Here is a 20,740-nt window from a genome sequence, read left to right as displayed (position 1 = left end):
TGGCACACCAACGATGGAGTAGCACAAGATGTACTATAGTGTCCACGCAGACGGATCAGTCGAAAAATCAACACTATTCTTTTCTATAGAACCATAGGATGCTACAGCATCCTTTGTTGTAAACAGTCAAAAACGACTTGGTTAAATACATTAGCATAACATGACTTTGAGGCTTTGAGAGAGTCGATATTGTAAGCGTTTAAACATCTACACGAAACAAAACCCAATCAAAAGATTTTCTGCCAGATATGATAATATAATTCTATTACATCTCATAAGATGCGAATAAAGCCAAGCGAGTTATTTAAGAAGCCCCCGATTTGCATAGAAAAGTCATGCTTTCTGCTTCCTAAAAATACTAATTTATGAGACTACTTCATAAAAGCAGATTCGTAAACGAAGTTATTTCCACTCCGTTGAGGACGTGTCTTTTAGCCGTACTGGTGCCCTTGATCTGATAAGTGGACATCTTCAACATCTGTTGGAGCATAATGGAATGGGTGGGGCCGCCGCAACACTGTAATCTGTTTCTCTTAAGTCATTCGGGACATATGGGTTAGGCATTTCACGAGGAAAACAGATCTACATGTATTTTCCTCGCAAGCTCTGAACAAGTAAAAAGGTACACAGCAAATGATCGGATTGGAAATGGATGCTCGTGAAAATCCCGCAGTGGCAACCATATGTCGTATGGCAATGCGGGACTATACAACTCTAGCGAAGAATCGCTTTTCACTCAAGTTTTGAACGTTCGATTTGGTTTCATCCTGTCTCGAGTCGTTTTATGTTCAGCTCAGTTATATGCCACAAGTTTACCAGCATGGTTGTAACATTTTACCCCAGCTTTACCAAATGGATTTCGTGTTATTGACTTGATGATGGGAGGGCGAAAAAGAAAAGGTAACATCATTTCAGTAAAGTGATTACTTAGGATTATGCCTTTTTGCTGGTTGTGTGACAGAATACATTTTGAAAATATAATATACATACTAAAGTGCTCCAATCATAAACCTAGTTATTTGTAAAAAAAATCTTCCCATGAGCTTTCATCTAATATAAGCGAACATTCATTTTGAACCTTGATACTACAGTTAGGTTCATTCTAAATAAAATCCTACTACTGAAGCGTAATTATTGTATCAAATTTTTTCCTTCGTCCCCATCGTTTCTCTACTGGACGCGGAGGAGTGTTCAAAATCCTATACTAATCAAATTAGCACTGAGGCGTTGCCGTTCTGCGGGTGTTTGCTACCGCACAAACACACACAAATTATTTACGTCAACCTGCTTTCCCGGTTCATTAATGCGGTTTAATGGCGCGTGAACCACTGGCGGAAACCGTAAAGATTTCAGGAGAGAAAAATCGATGATTCACGTTGTGTTAATAGGTATAATTTTATAGCCTTTTGGCTAGCTTATAGGGGTAAACGAACGAAGTATACATTGAATATTATGATTGATTTGGTACTTAGTCCAAGTTCCAGTACCAATCGGCTATACCGGCGGGAAACTTTCAGCTGAATATATCTCTGTAACAACGATAACTCATGCCTTCCGGAAAGGAATAACTATCTGATCCAGGGTGTGCTTAATTCACCGAGAAGTGTAATAATGTCTCGTGAACATGGGAGTCATAACAACATTTTGCCTTGATCCTTTCTCATAGAGATAACCGGATCTGACCTTCGGTTCCGGAATTATAAGGTGTACATGTACATATGTGTGCTCTATTTTGATGCAGAACAACGTCTCCGTTTGTTATATTATGCTACGAATTCAAAATACAGAAAAAAAAAACACACAAACAGTAAACAGAATTTGAAAATCTTCAGGACGTCCAATTTTAAACGGTTCCCGATTGTTGTCCAACTTTTAAACCGATTTTCGATACCATTACATCCACTGTTTGGAAAAAATTCTACGCATCCATTCAAGAAGACTATGTGTTTTGGATAATTGGTGATCGAAACTTCAATTAATAACGAATAACTTAAAAGTTTCCCAGTTTTCCAAGCCTTTATTATAGTTTCTGCTAACAATAGGGCTTACGCTCTTCAATGTGTTCGCACAAAACAAGAATCAGTATCGAACCGACCTGCAGTGTAATATCTGATTTTCTCATGTAATCGATTATCTCGTAATCGGTTAGTTCAAAAGCTGTGGGAAAGCGATTTATCAAGTCTAATAATCGATTAATTGAACGTGAAAATAATGAAGAAAATATTTAGCTCTAGATTTGATTAGAGATTCTTTTCACAATCAGCTTCGTGTTGCGAACAATGAAATTAAAAAGTTGTTGAACATAACAGATCGGCTGAAAAGTTCGTATCGTTTCTATGAGAGGGCGCCACTAGAATTAAATCCATACCATTTTCAGTTAGTACCAACCTTCAAAAGATACGTGTATAAATTTGACAGCTGTCTGATTATTAGTTTGTGAGATATTGCATTTTGAGTGAAGCTACTTTTGTTATTGTGAAAAAAATGGAAAAAAAGGAATTTCGTGTGTTGATGAAACACTACTTTTTGATGAAAAAAAGTGCCGCCGATACCAAAAAATGGCTTGATGAGTGTTATCCAGACTCTGCACCGGGCGAAGCAACAATTCGTAAGTGGTTTGCAAAATTTCGTACTGGTCATATGAGCACCGAAGACGATGAACGCAGTGGACGTCCAAAAGAGGCTGTTACCGATGAAAACGTGAAAAAAATCCACAAAATGATTTTCAATGACCGTAAAGTGAAGTTGATCGAGATAGCTGACACCCTAAAGATATCAAAGGAACGTGTTGGACATATTTTTCACGAATATTTGGATATGAGAAAGCTTTGTGCAAAATGGGTGCCGCGTGAGCTCACAATCGATCAAAAACAACAACGAATTGATGATTCTGAGCAGTGTTTGGAGCTGTTATATCGAAATAAAACCGATTTTTTTCGTCGATATATAACAATGGACGAAACATGGCTCCTTCACTTCACTCCGGAGTCCAATCGACAGTCAGCTGAGTGGACTGCACGCGATAAACCGAACCCAAAGCGTGGAAAGACTCAACAATCGGCCGGTAAGGTTATGGTGTCTGTATTTTGGGATTCGCATGGTATAATTTTCATCGACTACCTTGAAAAGGGAAAAACCATCAACAGTGACTATTATATAGCGTTATTAGAGCGTTTGAAGGACGAAATTTCAAAAAAACGGCCTCATTTGAAGAAGAAAAAGTTTTGTTTCATTAAGACAATGCACAGTGTCACAAGTCGATGAAAACCATGCTGAAATTGAACGAATTGGGCTTCGAATTGCTCCCTCATCCATCGTATTCTCCAGATTTGGCCCCCAGTGACTTTTGCCTGTTCTCAGACCTCAAGAGAATGCTCGCTGGTAAAAAATTTAGAAGCAATGAAGAGGTAATCGCTGAAACTGAGGCCTATTTTGAAGCAAAGGACAAATCGTACTACAAAAATGGTATCGAAAAGTTGGAAGATCGCTATAATCGCTGTATCGCCTCTGATGGCAATTATGTTGAATAATAAAAACGAATTTTGGCAAAAAAATGTGTATTTCTATTAAACGATACGAACTTTTCAGCCGAACTGTTATTTAACTCGGTAAACTTCGTAGTAAATCACGATATGTCAATGGACATTACTTTTACGCTCTTTCTGCCCCATTCGAATACGGAACATAAATTCCATCATCACTACTTTATACATTAAATGGTATAATAATGCTCCAGTTTCATGAGGTCTGCTTAAAACTGAACTACCGAACTGTATTCAAACCTCTAAGGTGTGGAAAAGCAGTTCCACGGATTGAAGAAGATTTTGGTTAAACTAAGATAATTACGCCTAGAAGACTAAATCAAATAACTAGAAGTTGCCGTTTTACAGTAGTATGATTTTTAACTATTTACCAATTACTAACAATATTAATAGCAGTGTTAACCAGCAATATTTTGTAAAAGATCGTAAAATGATACCGACTATCGATGTCCGATACCGAGCCGATACTTTGATGTATCGAAAATGTCTTTCAAGAATCGGATATTTCTGGTATCAATATCGCATCAGAGCGATACTGTTGGTATCGATCGCAACAGATTGAAGTCAATTCCCATTATGACGGCATTGCGGGGATGGGAATCGAACTCAGGTGGTCTGTGTGAAAGGCAGCAATTTTGATGTAATATCACAAATGTGTTGGTGTCGTTCTAAAGGTTGTAATATTACCCGATTGTATAAGTATTCAGTCGAGCTGATGTAATCTACTCAATACAGAAAATTATTCACTTCGATTAAAAATCACATTAAGATCGTCATAATTTTTTTTGCTGTATGGGAACATCTTTCTGTACATCATAAAATAACACCACAGTCGACCATTTTATTTTAAAATGATTGCAGCGCAAGTATCAATTGATATTTACAGGTATCGATCCTTTATTGCCTTTTGATACCTTGTATCGATATTTCGGTATTCCGATACCCTACACAGATAAAAATATTTTGTGAATTTACATTTATTTTCATGCACATATTTGGAGCAGGCAATTGAATGGAAATTTACATTACAAAACGAAGCGGTTTGTGAATATACAGTCTTGTTCAATACAAAACTAAATGAATTTTAATGTAATTTTACATCAATTATGGTTTTAAATCAAATTTTCGTTTCAACTGATGTCTATTTCATAGTACTATCGGTTTACATGTCGTGTAAGTTTCATCTTTTCTTTCTGTGTAGCCATCGATACTTTGCGTTCCGAATACCATTCCTAATACCGATTAATTAATATGGTATAAGTTCTTCTTAGTAACTAGTACTAAAAAAGCATAATCTTCATTATTCTGTTGTTTCAAATAATGAAACGTGATTCAAATAATGAACTGATTTCTGCAAATTTAGATTAAAACAAAAAATTTTAAGGCACCAATGAATATTTCTGAGCTTTGTTCATATTCGACCTCCGGGTCCCGAACTAGAGTGTAATAAATGTAAAAATATAAATTTTGAGAGCATTATACATATTTTTGTAGATACGAAAACTAGACATAGAAATTGTTCAAATTTTCGAAATGATTTCCGAGAACCGAAGAGCCGAGTTTAGTATACCGATCGATTCAAATCGCCGAAATGAAAAAAAGGAAATGTGTGTCAATATGAGTAAAAGAGTTTTCTAAAGATAGATAGTTTTCAATGTGTTTTTTTTAGATGGAGTCGAAAGCCTATCTATGAAGAAATTTTCTTAGGTTGCTGTCAGATAGAACGCGATTTGCGAAGCGATGGGATGCGTTTTCATGCGGTGCTTTTCTACCGCAACGCGTTCACTCTTACAGGTTCGCTTTGATCAAATACAAATCCTGTTGAAAATTTTCAGCTGCTCCTGTTTTCTTGATTACTTTGATTAATATTGAATTTAAAACGTAGGGTTTATGAATACAGTATGTTCGATGCTACATATATTTGATGGAACGTTCTTTTTAACAAGTGATCTTTCATTTCAATTTGAGTGAATTTAAGTTGTGACTACTAATTTTTCTTATAGTGTATTTATCATACTTTCAAACGTTGCTAAATATGGTTCTACATGTTTCTACATTTTCGAGATATTGATACTTTAATATGCAGTAATCTACGTTTGTGAACATAACCTTCGACAAAAATACAAATTTTGATAATTTAAATATAATTGTAGAACATTTGAAAAATCTAAAAAATCATTTAAAAAAGTTTTGTTGAAAAATTGAAATTTCGTCTAGAGCATTCAACTTCCCATCACATTGTTAGACTAACTAACATGATAAAAGCAAATAAATCTTCTGGTTATCCACTGTGGTTGCTCTTCTAGACATCGTAATAGCTCTCAGCAGTGTTTCGCACAAAAGTTCAATACAAAAATGTCCTAATTCCAGTCGTACTCTCCAAATTAGCTATCAAAATTATAAATCTGAATCAGTACCCGTACAATCAGGTGTTCCTTAAGGCTCGAACGTGACTCCAATCCTAAGCAACATTTTTACGTCTGATCTTAAAAATCTACCCGCTGGTGGTCCAAAATCTCTGTTCGGCAACGATATAAGTCTCTTAGCCACACGTAGGTAAAAATCTTAGAGTGATCTGTAGTCGCCTACAAAGAAGCTTAAATATTTATCCAGTGACAAAAAAGAATTTACATCAACGGATCACATAGAATGAATTCAGACGAAGTGCATAAATATATTGAATGTTTATATGTTATCACAACTAAAATGCAATTTCGCCACATCTCTTGCAAAACTGTTTGGATTTCTCTTGCAAGCTTGAGCTACGAGATACCGTAGATTGTGCAATACCCGATGAGAGAGATCCGGATTTTCAAAGTGCATGCACAAAATTATCAAAGATGAACATTCGCAAACTCGTTAATTTGCAGTTTCCAGATGGTATTCATGTTCCAAATATTATTTTTTCATTGTAGGGAGTTGTATCAGAACATCACGTGCTCAAATTAACTTGCTTCAGAAGTCAGAACAGCAATGAGTAATAACCAAAACAGTATGCGGGAAACAAATGAGCGAAATTCCATTATCCCACCCATTTGGATTACAGATCGAGAGGAATTATTTAATGGATATGCGTTTAGCTTTCAATCAATATTCAATTAGCTGCTCAACAAGTTGATTGAATAATGCATGATATATGATTCAATTTTGACACAAGTGCAACAATATTAATTTCGCCAAATGGGTGACAGATTTTATATCCCACCATATGTGCTCTCGAGTGAAGTAGAACAGCATAGTTTTAGATTTCAAATTCGTGACAATCTCTCTAGCTCTCTATTCAAATATTGCCAAGCTAACCAGCTTGTTTGTGTACATTGAATTGAAAATGGCTCCCTGATGCATTTAGTAATTCCTATTATTATGTATTGATTTCACGGAATTTTCTATCGTCACAGTCGTTTACTATCGTCTATACACTGGCATGATGCGACACTGGAATGTAAAATGCAACAAACTGGATATGTTTCCTAGTATGCACACACTGAGTAATTCCTCTTAGTTGGGTTGTTGATGCAAATATTTACGACTGTCAGTTTGTGTATATTTATGTACATGTATTTGCGAGCCAAGCTCTAAAGAAATGAAGCTTTCATCAAAACATGCACAACTTTCCACGGCTGAATGCGTAAACATGCTTAAGCTCATCTGCACACAAACGGGCAATAAGGTTACACAACTGTGCCACATAAAATAACACCGAGTATTCTACACCAGTATCAGCATGTGGCATGTTTCGTATGTCGAGAGTAAAACAAAAGAGACAAGCTGTTTTATCCTGTGGTTTTTAGCACCAATCCACTTCTTGCGCACTTTTTTCTTTTCGGAACTCAACTGTCATTTTTCTCACAGCTTCAACGCCTCTGCATGTATCACAGATATCCAAGACAATTTTCAACTCATGAAATGTATTCTACACAGCACCAATGGTACTTATCAGAATGGCCCAGAAGGCCAGTCTTTCCATACACTTAGTCCTAGAATAAGATTCGGTTCGTGCCAAAATCAGATCACCGCATTTATGTAATCTAAAAACGATTGAAGATATGATACATTATATAGACTATCAAACGACATTCCTTTTGATGTATTTTATCACTTATCTTATATCTACTCCTAGCAGCCTAGCATTCTACTGAGTGTATTCAGTGTTATGCTCGAGATCCAGTTTAGCATCCAGAAAAAAATTAAATATAATCTATTTTCAGGGGAAAATAATTCAATGTCAACAACAAATGATTTATAAACATGGAGAGTATATATAACTTGACCAAATTTTTATCCAAATCAACATGTTCATTGAAATTGCAACTGCTTCACCATTAATGAACAACGAAAAGTTTTCTTAGAAAAACAAATTATAATATAACTTTTTTGGTGTATTAGCTTAAAATAGTCTTGGGCCAGAATAGCCTCGTCCTTCAAATCACTGGAATGTGTGATAAAATTTAATTGTATGGCATCCCAATCTGAGCCGGTGCCAAATAGTTCAAAAACGTTATTAGCTTTTACAGCAATTTTGGCCCCGATGGCATTGGACCAAACAGTATATTCTTGTGTTCCTCTTATCTTTCCTATTACTGGCATAAGGACGTCGATTGGCCTGATAAATGAATGTAGTTTTATCGTATCACCATCAAATTGTATCAAAATTCATGGTGGTGTTTTTCCTGACGATCAGCTTGTTGTACAAATCGATAAATTGTCTGCTTCGTTACCATAATTTTTTAAATCGATGATGCGATGATGTGCGCTGTTGCATAACAATAAACATTTCAGGATATTAATCTACAGCAAAGTCTATTCTATCAAGTACAGAAGAATCATCATCTGGAATAATTAACAAAAATCTTTTTTTATCCACTTAGTGGTGTAATGATGTCTTTCTCGTATAACTCATGTGTTAATAAATTTTACTAAGGGATTCTTTAAAAAGATTTATTTGAATTTTTAATTAGAATAAAAAAGTTTGCTTGAGCATACGCTAGCATAACCTTTTCAATTTATGAAAAGTTAGTTTTGAGCCAAGTTTATAGGAATTCATCGAATCTTTGCATTTCTGCTCTACATGACGGTATAAATTTCAAACACACTTCACCCAGTTGATCCGGAAGTCGGATCCGAATAAAAGTCAATAGTAGTCTATGTTATACACTATATCCACTACTGATGCTGCTACTAAAGGAAAATATTGTTGTCTCATATATATCTTTTCAAAATGTTTCTCTTCGATTTTTGAAAGAAATCAAGGGATTTTTTGTGCATTAACTAGTATAACCTACAGAATGAAACAGTGCTTTGTTCTCGTTTTTCGTCGTTTTCTCCTTAAACGAAGTGGGTTCACTATTATATGTAATTCCAGCACAGGAAACTGAGAACCGGTATAATCTAAGTCGGTTCGTACGGCCACCAACTAACATGACGTACAAACTCTACTAGTTTTTATTCAAATGTTGAAGCTTTTATACGATTTTGTCATCGTACTCTAAACCACGGGTTAAATTTTTGTTGAATCCGAAAATATGCAGTATTTTTTGGTAGGACCATAAAACCTTTCATTTGAACCTAATATTGGGAATATCGGTTCTGCGATCTGTTAGAAAAGTGAGTAAGATCCCATTTTTGGGCATATGACTATACCTCCCGTCGTTAATCGAAAACCGGGAACCAGGATAGCCGAAACCGGTTTGTTTAGTTGCCTACTCCTAATGACTATCGATTTGTATAGTTTTGAGGCCAGTTTAGAAATTTTTCTACGGTTTTTGTTTCGCCTCTTTAGTGACGGTGTACAATATTTAACACACTTTTCCCTATAACTCCGGAACCGGAAGTCGGATCCGAATGAAATTTAGGAAATTTAAGAGACTTTTCATTTGAATCTAACTTTGTGAAACTCGGTCAAAATATCTCTGAGAAAAATGAGTAAGATCCACTTTGGAATATATGATCACTATTTCCGGTGCTTCCGGAACCGAAGACCGAGAACCAGGATAGCCGGAATCGGTTTTTGTAGTTGCCCACTGATAATGGCTGTTAATTTGTAGAGTTTTGAGTCCAGTTTAGAAATTTTTTGCGGTTTTTGTTTTGCCGGTTCAAGTGACGGTGTACAATATTTAACACACTTTACCCTATAACTCCGGAACCGGAAGTCGGATTCGGATGAAATACAGGAATTCCATATGGCACTGTGAGACCTTTTTATTTGAATCTAAGTTTATAAAAATTGAATGAGCGGTCTCTGAGAAAATCGATTTCACATTTTTAGTTCATTTTGCAGATTTTACCCCATAACTCCTGAACCGGAAGTCGAATCTAGATGAAATTCAATAGAAACCTATGAGACTTTAAATCTTAGTTGAAGAAAATCGGTTGAGTGTTCTCTGTGAAAATCGAGTGCACTTTCTCTTCTTTTTTCCACATTTTACCCTGTTATTCCCGATCCCGGTAAAATTCAATAACACCCTATGGGACCAAGAGACCTTTCATTTGAATTTAAGTTTGTAAAAAATCGGTCCAGCCATCTCCGAGAAAATCGAGTGCACATTTTTGTTACATACACACACATAGACACACATACAGACACACACAGACATTTGCTCAGTTCGTCGAGCTGAGTCGAATGATATATGATATTCGGTCCTCCGGGCCTCTGTTAAAAAGTTGGTTTTCACAGTGATTGCCTAACCTTTCTATATGAGAAAGGCAAAAAGGACGAGAAAAAGAGCTACTGGGTTGATAGAAATCGAAAAGTCTTTCCGTTTTTAAACTTCTAATGAGAAACACGTCTCAGTATAAAAGTCAAATTAGAGCCTAGAAATAGGCCTAGTGAGTAAAACGAATTGCCATTGGTTTAAGTTCGAAAGCATGAACAAGAAACAGAATTCCATTTGAAGAAGGCTTCTAGCACAGTTCGTTGAAATACAATCTATTACCGTTTTCGTTTATTGATCAGAGCAGCCCGAGATATGACCCAGAGTCGCCCAAACAACTTTTGAAATGTTTGTTTTAGCACCCTGGAGTTGCTCTAGATCAGACTCCAATCGCGTAGTTTCGCTCTGAAAATTCTGTCATGCTAGTTTGTATATTTTTTCTTTTTTTCATGATTTGTTGTTTAGGGCGCGTAACACGTGTTCGTTTTACTCGGAGTCAGAGTCGCCCGCGTGTAGGTTCAAAAACGAAAACGGTATATGACGACACCCAGTAGCTAACTTTAACGCCTTAATTCCACCATTTGGTATCTTTTATGAGACAAACAGGACCCGCTGGATTTATTAGCACGATTGATCGTCTGCTAAGGACCAAACCAAGCGAGTATTGAGTCTGTAGGACATCGAGACGACCCGAGAACACCCACGAGTGGATCGGAGGATCTAGACTAGGTCGTGGTTCAAATTCCCCTGGTCAAGCTAACCCCTGGTCAAGCTAACCGCCAATCAACGTTACTTGTGACGGTCAAATCCTTACGAGAGTAGACCTCCCACCAGTCGTTACACCAATCAGCATTGCGGCTAAAATTGGAACGGAAATTACCTAGTACCAAAAAACTTAACCCGCAAGTCGGAGATAATCCCTGTAAATAGCAGTACGTGCACCCGGACAGCATCATTATCAGCGTGAGCAGTTTCATCTCAAAGCTACAAGATTGGAAGACCTTTCATTTGAACCTAAGCTTGTGACAATTCATTGAGCGGTATTTGAGAAAATCGAGTGTACTTGTTAATATGTTTGCACTTCTTATACCGTTTCTCCGGAACCGGAAGTCGGGTCAGAATGAAACTCAATAGCAGGCTATGGGACTTTAGAGTCTTTAATTTGAATCCGAGTTGAAGTTCTTACCAGTGCTTGTCTATTTCTTTAATAACAAGGCGCGCTTTTTGGCATTTCCCATCAGTTTCTCGAGCATAGCTCTCGGTATCGCCCTTACTTCACGGTCGATGTTTGTTTAGAGTTGAGGCAAGATACGATACGATACGATGTATACGTTCCAGTATTTTTATGCGGGGGATACGAACTGCATGAAAAATCGCATATCTAGATTTTTTTTGTCGTCAGATGCCGTCGAAATTTATGAAACGTCGTGATTTTATGCGATTTCGAGAAAAAATGTAAGAACAAGTTGTAGGAGTCGACCTGAACAAAAAATTTCAAGATATCAACAGATATGGAAGATTCGTACATTTCAAAAACAGAAAACGGAATCGCTTTAAATTTGATCTGTATCTAACGAAAAAAAACAGATTGGAAAAATAACATGCCGATGTAACTATGTAATGAAAATCGCAAATATGTTACCGCAGAGATGGGACTCGAACCCGTAACTAGCTCCTAATTGAGGAAATTGTTTTGCTAATAAAACTACCATGCATATGAAAATACAGAAAGAAACATCCAAAATGACTTGAAGAACCAAGGATGCTTCGCTTTACTCGGCCGCCATAGTATTCAATTATAGTCCTATCTCCATGGAAACACATCCAACAGGAAAACAACACAAATCGCATCACAAGTCTATCTTCACTTCTGCTTTGCCCTCAGACGCTGATTTGAGATTATATTTCTGTTTCTTTTGCTGCCTATGGGGTACACTTCGAATTGGGATGACTAATATAATACGCGTAAAACGAAACTTGAGTACTTTGGGTTCATTTAATCTCCATCTGTGTGTCTAGCGACCATGTATATGTCCATGTCTACTTCATGCTATTCAGTTACAATGTTTTAGGTTGAGTTTGAGAGGAATTTATTCGTTCCTAATGTAGAATAGAAGGATTTTGTTCTGGAATATTACTACGTTCTTATTTTTTCGACTTTCAGACATGTATTTGAGTACGAAAGAAATGTTGTTTACATGCAGTATGAAAAGAAAGGTCCTTGTCAAGAGCCCTTAGTTAAGCCAAATGTTGATTCAGAAAGAATGTGAACTATTTGCACACTTTTCATTAGGTATAATTCGAGACATTTTAGTGGCATGTGTTCTATGTCATATTACTGTAATTTGTATAATATTAATGGTGTTTCAATACGGTCGAAAGCTTGTCTAAAGTCGTTGTAAAGAGCGTAGAGATTTTTGCCAAAATCTACTAGATTCAAAGGGAATGTTATGAATTCTGGATAAATTGCTGTGGTCGAGCAGTCTTTGAAACAAACCTGTCTGTTTGTGATTATATATTTTAGATGTTGAAAAAATTTTAGTTCTTGAAAATGCTGCTAATAATTTTTTTAGTTATTGACACAAACTTACTCCTGCATACCTTTTCAGCTTTATTTATTCGCAAGTTCTGTTATCAAATTTATAACTTACGGCATGGGCAAGAACAAAGCAAAGCCTTGATATTATACAGATTTCGCAGCAGGAATGGCAAGTTACACGGGTTTTTGTGTCGTGTATTAATTCTACGTAGAAAATCTCGTACATGCAGAAAATTTCCGAACTTCGCAAACGTCCAGCGCTGAATAAACTTGCGAAATGCATGGATATAAATTAGACGATTCTGTAATTCAATTAGACGATTAAAAAATCCGTGACAATTAAAACCAACGATTTTAAAAATTTAAAATAAATTTTTAGACGTAACGAAAATGCAATATGCGTATTTTTAAGGCTAAAATCGATTGGATTTCGCATTAATTCTAAACATATTCATTCAAAACCATTATTTCAAAATTTTCTACAAATTCACGTATATTACACAGATAAAAATATTTAGTAAATTTACATCCATTTTCATGCACATATTTGAAGAAAAAAATTAAACCTAAAGTTACTTCACAATTCTGTACGTTTCAATATAATTAAAATGCAAAACTGAGCGTTAATTAGAAGATACAGTTCTATTCATGTATAATTCAATGCAATCCAATTTAGTGTTACATCGATGATCGTTTACAATCAAACTTTCGATTCAACCGATAGACTTCGGTTATGTTATTAGTGATTTACATGTCGTGTAAATTTAATTATTTCTTTCTGTGTACTTTTGGTTCTGATTAGGTATTATGCCGTACATTTTCTACGTAGAAAACAGGACTACGTCAGGGCATTGAGTTCAGGAGTATAGATTTAGTTTGTGATGCATACACAGCAAAAAATTATGAAATATACAGGTTACGCAAATCTCCATATGACACAATTCATACGTAATCGTAATCGTAATCCTAATAAACGTAATTCGTGAAATCGACTAAATTTTACAAGAATGAAATAAATATAGGCCCGTGTTTCAAGCAAACGTGTGAATTTATTTGTTGTAGCACTTGAAAGTATGTGAGAATGAATTAAATATAAGTTTTATTAACTGTAAAATTGAGTTATTTTTGACGCAGCTCCAGCAGCGGGTTGGCGGGTTGTCCCGGGTTTGCGGTTCAATGCATTGGACGCTGGTCTTACAAGCCAGTTGTCGTATGTTCCAGCCCCGGCCTGGAAGGGTTCTTAGTGTCAGTAGGATCCATAGTACTAGCCATGCAATGATTCTGTACACTAAGAATCGGCTGCGAAGTCTGTTGAAACAGAAAGGCCAAATTCCACAAAAGGAATGTAATGCCAAGACTTTGCTTTTGCCAGCAGCGTCTTTCTAGTGTTTCAAATATAGAAACAATATAACGGCAGCGTATACCAGTTTTAAATTTAACAATAGAACTGTTCGAATAAAAAAAAATAATAACGGCTAACTGGGGATTCGATTGTATCAGTTCCAGTTCTATTATGGATCTCCCATATAAAACGTCCAGCCGCTAAATTTGCTCTTAGTATACACTGTCATTTTACATTTTTAATATTTGAAGCGCGAGTAAATGGATGCTGGAATTGTAGGTTATTTTTGTTATAATTCCGAGATACGAATTGACTAACTGAAATAAATTATGCATCAAGAGCTAAAACTTCTGATCGAATTACTAAGATATTACTCTGTCGTTCGCTGGTTCAAATATCGTTGTTGGAAGCCGAACAACTTGTTTGGTTATGAATTAAATTGGCTTTTGTTGCTCCCACATGATTTAATGATATACGATGTATAAAAGATCATCTCCGCATAGGAAAAATGCACATATCTAAGCAGATAAATTGGAGTTATTTTGCGAATCACTTGACTTGTGAGAATAGTTGATTTGATACATCATAACTCGCTTCAATTCCAAAAAGTAATATTGCAGAAAAATATGTTCAACCAAACTGCAATTCTGCAATTAGAGCAACGGAAATTCGAAGCGTTTAGTATATGCAATGAATAGTGTATTGAGTGAGAAAACCGGGGGTACCGTTACCGTGTAGCTACAATAAATTAAATCGTCTTATGATTGGTCAATATTGCATTTCCTATAAATTGAACAAAACAAATTATGGCATTCAATTTATATGTTCTTCTAGTTGTACATTGCTCTCATGTGTGCAGGCAGTAAAACTACTATTTCTACTATACATATATCGTCGTTTCTTTTACGTTGGTGGCACTGGCACAATTTCCGGCGCCTACTGGTCGAATCATCTCTCGTTGCTCGCGTAGTAAACGATCTGTCCGCCTAGAAAGACAAGTCTTGACCATCCGTAATAGGGTTTAACAAGCTGGGAAGGGCAGATCTGGGTAGCCAAACTGCAAAACATAGAACTCCTATAAACCACAGAGCTCGATAAATCAACAAGACATAGAACCCGGGTGTGCCGCACATGCCTTGACACCAGGCAATAAAGCCGGCACAGAGAGAAAGGCAAAGTTCAAGTAAAAACGGAGAAGAAAGCTTGAATCTAGCGAGTGGCTCCGACGCGGGCTGAAAACAAATATTGGTTACACAGTAGAAATGAAAGAAAACTGAATATTTCATTAGATTTGTTGCGAATAATACCACGAAGTGCAAAAAGTAATCTTTCTTCATAGACGCAAGTTTGATCTAAACTATGCGAAACTGTCTTTGTGTTAGTTGATGATGTTTTCTCATACTCATGCGTAATTCTTTCCACCAATAAATATATGTGCTCGCTACCATTATCTTCATGGTCATACGAAGCGTATATAACCAAAAGTTCCAATGGACTAGTCGATCAAACAGACAACGCTTGTTATGATGAGAAACTACTAATACGTAAAAGTCCTCTTGCTTGAAAAAATTAGTCTTGGCTGATTCAAAGTTGGAATACACCACACAAACAACGATGAATATATTAAGACAAACATAAAAAAGGTGCCTCGAGATTTGGAAAATTTTTCAACTTTAATCTAAAGTGAGTGATTTAACTATTTACGCCAGTTTTGAACCTAGTTTCAACTTATGGCGTTTTCGTTTTTAATTTGCACTACACCGGTGCAGTGCTACACTGAGGCATGAATAAACGAACAAAAATGACGAAAACATAAACAGTAACCATTGACTACAATACACGATTCCATTGCACAGAGCTACACCAAACTTTTGATGAGTGCTACACCAGTGGTATCGGTGCAGAAAAAGTGTAGCACTGGTGTAGTGCAATTGGTAAAAACGAACGGTTTCAGTGCAGCTTTCGCTACACCAGTGTAGTGCAATTTAAAAACGAAAACGACATTAAACTAGGCTAAAAATCGCGTCAGTTTCGAACCTGATTCTTATATCGGGGGTTTGCTCACACCACCGTTGCTAAGTGCGAACCTCACACAGTTTCGTGAAAAGTGTTTGTTTGACGAAACTACACTGAGTCAGTTTCAGTTTTCTCAAGCGAAAACGGCAGTAGAGAAAAAGTTTACAGTCGAGTAAAAGTCCTACTAATATGCAAAGACATCAAACATCAAATGGATTTGTTCCACGAGCAGCTACTAGGAATGTGGTTCCATTTTCATATCATTAAATTTATTTTATTAGCTTATGTTGAAATCAATAACATTTTGTTGTGTAAAACTTTCCTTGGGAAGCAATACAAATTATCGATTTCTTGTATATGTGTGTGAAATCAAAGAAAAAGTTGACTTCAAAACCGGAGCATATTGGTACATACCAGCAAGGTACATATGAGACATATTCGAAAATGTAGAGAACGGCTCCATCATAGAAATCATCATAGCTCCATCATAGAAAAAGACCGCTCACGTAAAAGCTTTTTCGCAGCAGCCAGGGCGGTAAAATTTCATTTTCGAATGAAATTATTTTGATGAAAATGAAATATCTGGCCTTTTACTATCAGTGTATTCCAAATCATTCATTTCACTTTTGTGGTCATAATCAAATGAGATCCACAGGATTCATCTTCAATTGAATAACCATACCTAGTCATTTGAAGTTTCACTTGCTCCGTTTCAAGAGCAAATGAACCCATCTGTTTCTCGGTCTCAGCCGCCGACAGTGAACAAGCTCGAATGAACAGGTATGAACATCAGCTCGATGACAGAAAATTATTCCGACCGGTACAATAAATAAAAGGTGATCGTTTCCATTTGAGTTCACAGTTATCGCCAGTAAGTGTGAATGAATAATTTTCGAATATTGGAAGAGAAAGCAATAAATTTAAGTACATTCTGTGCTTGACCGTGTTTACCGTTCATTTATTATCTTGAACCAGCTGAATATTCACCAGGAGCTCACTCGATAAGCGCTCTCTCAGTCAATTGAAAGAGATGTTTTTTATTTCTAGGGAGAAACTGAGGTTGGTTTAAATGAGTTTAAATTGACGTTGCAACGGATGAAGAACTGAGTGTTGTACATTCAGTATGTCAGTGAACGGTGTATGTATTGAGTATGAGTCGACTGATCGGCTGTATATAGTCGATTTCAATTGAATGAACTTAAATGAACTTTTACGGTACTGATCGCAGCACCTGCTTCATGAATTCCTCTACATAAAGACTCACCGGCTGGGAGTATAAACTAGTTTTCAACAGTGTCTTGACTACGATGCGGACATAATCTTTTAATCGTTCGTTCAATGAGCTGCAACTAATAAATAATAACAATTTAGTAATTGTTTGCTGTTAAAAATATGTACATGAAAAACGATTTTAATACACCCCGGCAAACGACTATTCGCAATTAAAGCCATGGCTTAATAATCGATATAAAACAATATAAATTCACAAAATATTTTTATTTGCGTAGGTGCAGTACTCGGTAAATCGACTGAAAACACGGTGTAAACTGACTTCTGAATCGAAGTCCGAGAGATCAAGTGTCATATGCAATTCAAATCAGTACGTCGAAATCACAAAATATCTGAATGTGTATGTGGAGAAAATGTGCACTTGATTTTCTCGGCGATAGCTGAACCGATTATCGAAAACTTAGATTCATATGAAAAGTATTTTTTCAGAGAGCGCTATTGAATTTTATCCGAATCCGATTTCCGGTTCTGGAATTACACAGTGCGTCCATTAGGTTTCGAGACTGATTCCATAAATCGCAAAATAAGCAAGATTTTTTTAAGTTTTTCAAATTTATTTTTTGAAGTATCCTCTCTTCGATTTAATACATTTCTTACAGCGATTCAATAGTGATTCAAATGGGTGCTTCAGCTTGATCTTTTTGTGGAATAGCCTCCCATGCTCGCATCGAAGACGTTTTGAAGGTCTCAATTTCTTCAAAAAAACATTCTTTCAAATTCAACTTTGGAAACTAGAAGAAGTCATCCAAACTAGGGGAGTACGGCTTGTGGTCCAATGACGAACAGTTATTGATTTGTGACTCGGTGCATTGTCATGCAACAAGCACCATTTCTCTGGATCGCGATATCCGGGTCGAGTACGGTGGACTCAGGTCATCGAATGCTTTACCAATTCGATATACAATGCGCCAGTGACCATTTGACCAATTGGAAGGAACTCTAAGTGTCCTTTGCTATCGAAAAAAAGGGATAAGCATAGTTTTGATTCTTGAAGGAGACTTCCACTTGACTTCAATTCCGAACTTTGGTGCTTAGTTCGCTTAGTAACATTTGATTACAGGAAGTTTGGATCATTTCTGGCGGCTGCAACAACTTCACTGGAATGATTGACACGAAAAGATTTCTGCTCCTCCGTCAGTGTGTGCGGGACTAACTTTGCACAGACCTTGGTTTTGCTAAAATCCTCGTGAAGAATGAGACGAATCGTTTCTTTGCCTATATTCAAAGTCTTTCCATCATTTTTGAAGAAGCATTACGATCATTCGCAACATAATCACAGCTGAAATTGGATTTCCTTCACGTCTGTCTCCAAGAAACGTTTGTGTCACATAAAACATTGGCTCGAAAGAAACACTGATCATTTGAAAACTTAGGCTTAAATGAAAGGTCTTATGGTCTCAAAGATTGCAGTTGAATTTCATCTGGATCCGACTACTGGTTCCAGAGTTACATGGTGAAGTGTGATTAACCCATTATAACCCAGGCGTTCTCCTGATCTTGAGCCAAATGAAGTAATATCAGTTAAATGTAATAACATATATAACAAGAGCGCGTCAAATCAATCGTTTTACATATTCAACAAAAAATAACCTTCTGTAGCAATTATGAAACACGCCAATTTTAACAAGTTATTGTTGCTACATTGGTATTTTTAATTAGTAAAGTAGAATTCAGCCTTTTAGGGCTTGGAAGCAGAAACCCAGTAAATCTTGTCGCCGGATGTCAAACGATGTCTATGCTGAGAAACTATCCGCAGAAACATAATGAATGCCATTCATATCTCTTTTTCAACGCTTTTTTAAGCTTAATGTGTTATACAAGGGAAATGCCGACCACCAGCAAGTCAGCATTTGTGTTTAAATAAACAATTCAAAAGTTTATCGGTATGACGACAAACATATAAGATAAACATGCTTTTATTTTATTTTGTCTTGTTGAATTAACAATGAAATATTCGAATGGAAATAATTGAAAGCGCTAAATTAGTAATATTAAGCAAAAGTGCCCAATATCCTTTTTCTAAAAATAAAAAGTGTATGTTAATTAAAGTGTTCACTTAATTTTTTTTTGCAGACATCTACCGGATCCATCTCGGGAGCGAGGTAATTTATCAATACTCATATTGTCAGGAATAAGATTTCCCTTATCGTTCGAAACTGAGTCTGAGAATGAACAAAACTGTTTGGAGACAGTTGAGCGATTTGTTGAAAATAAATGGGAAATCGAATCAGTGCCTGATTCCAATATCACAAATAATGGACGAAAGCTGTGATTGTGTTCGTGTGATGTCTAATCCTAACACGTTCGACATTCACACCCGACGTATTTGGCTGTGCTTGTTAATGCAATTATCAGGACAACATGTCAAGTGGTCATCTATTACCGTGACACCAGATTTATGTAGAATCCCACTTTAGGCCCGAGATAGATCAACAGACGTTTTGGTCCGGCAAATGAAAGCGAAACGGAATGTTTCAAATAGTTCTGTAAGAGATGTGGCAAAAAACTGCAGTTTAGTAATACTTTCGTGCAAGAAGCGAAAAAAGTGACGGACTACACACGTAAAAAGTTAAAAAAAACATAATCGCAACGAATGACAGAATACGGTGGGAAAACCAGATCCATTTCGGGTTCTAGGTAATTTTTCAAAGCGTCGTACGTACGAGAAAGAACAAAACTGATTCAGTGGTTGGTTCCAATATGGAAAAGGTTTCGAAGAATGGATGTTGGTTGTGATTTTGTTCGTAGGATGTCTAATCACAACACGTTCGACATTTATATCCAAAGTATTTGGCTATGTTTGTTGCTGAAATTATCAGAACATTAAGCATGTCGAGTGGTCGTCCATTATCGTGACACAAGATTTATGTAGGATCCCAGTTTTGCCCGAGATAGATCACGTAAATTAAGGTTTTTGTGTATACAAATGAAAACGATCAGATAAACAGCAAGCATTATAATCAAAGAACTATATTTTTTTTATTCAATAATTTAAAGAACTATATTTGTTGTTCACCATTCATTCAATTTTTTTCAAAATTATCTCAGTATTCGTACATAGTCTGCACTAGTTGCTTATTAGAATGTATCGTATACTGATTGGAAGTCAGTACAAATGTAATGCATGATTATGTTGTGTACGCGACTATTCTGTAGTGTCTGTCAAATCGCGGATAAAAGATCTACAGTTATGCGGGCACTAGTAAATCCGTCTTTATACAACGCTCGGAATTTCGTAGACATTGGTGATATTGACTGACATCGAAGAAAATGCAACAGGTGAAAATGAAACAAGAAACATTTATTTGAGGTCGGAATGTTTTTTTAAACATTCAGGAAATAAATAGTTATATATTATCTA

At 36.3% G+C, this 20,740-nt stretch overlaps 1 protein-coding gene across 1 annotated transcript in view; it reads left to right on the top strand.

The window, feature by feature from the left end:
• LOC131438257 (potassium channel subfamily K member 6-like) overlaps nt 1-20,740 on the top strand; it is a 249,166-nt gene that overhangs the window by 56,521 nt on the left and 171,905 nt on the right. The window contains exon 2 of the mRNA XM_058608134.1: nt 19,453-19,481. The gene's annotated coding sequence lies outside the window, so the exon portion shown is untranslated. The remainder of the gene's footprint in view (nt 1-19,452; nt 19,482-20,740) is intronic.

This window comes from Malaya genurostris, chromosome 3 (assembly GCF_030247185.1).
Source record: "Malaya genurostris strain Urasoe2022 chromosome 3, Malgen_1.1, whole genome shotgun sequence".
In the NCBI taxonomy this organism is placed as follows: domain Eukaryota; kingdom Metazoa; phylum Arthropoda; class Insecta; order Diptera; family Culicidae; genus Malaya; species Malaya genurostris.
The sequence above is the reverse complement of the archived record's forward strand: the minus strand, read 5'-3'. Positions and strand labels throughout refer to the sequence as shown.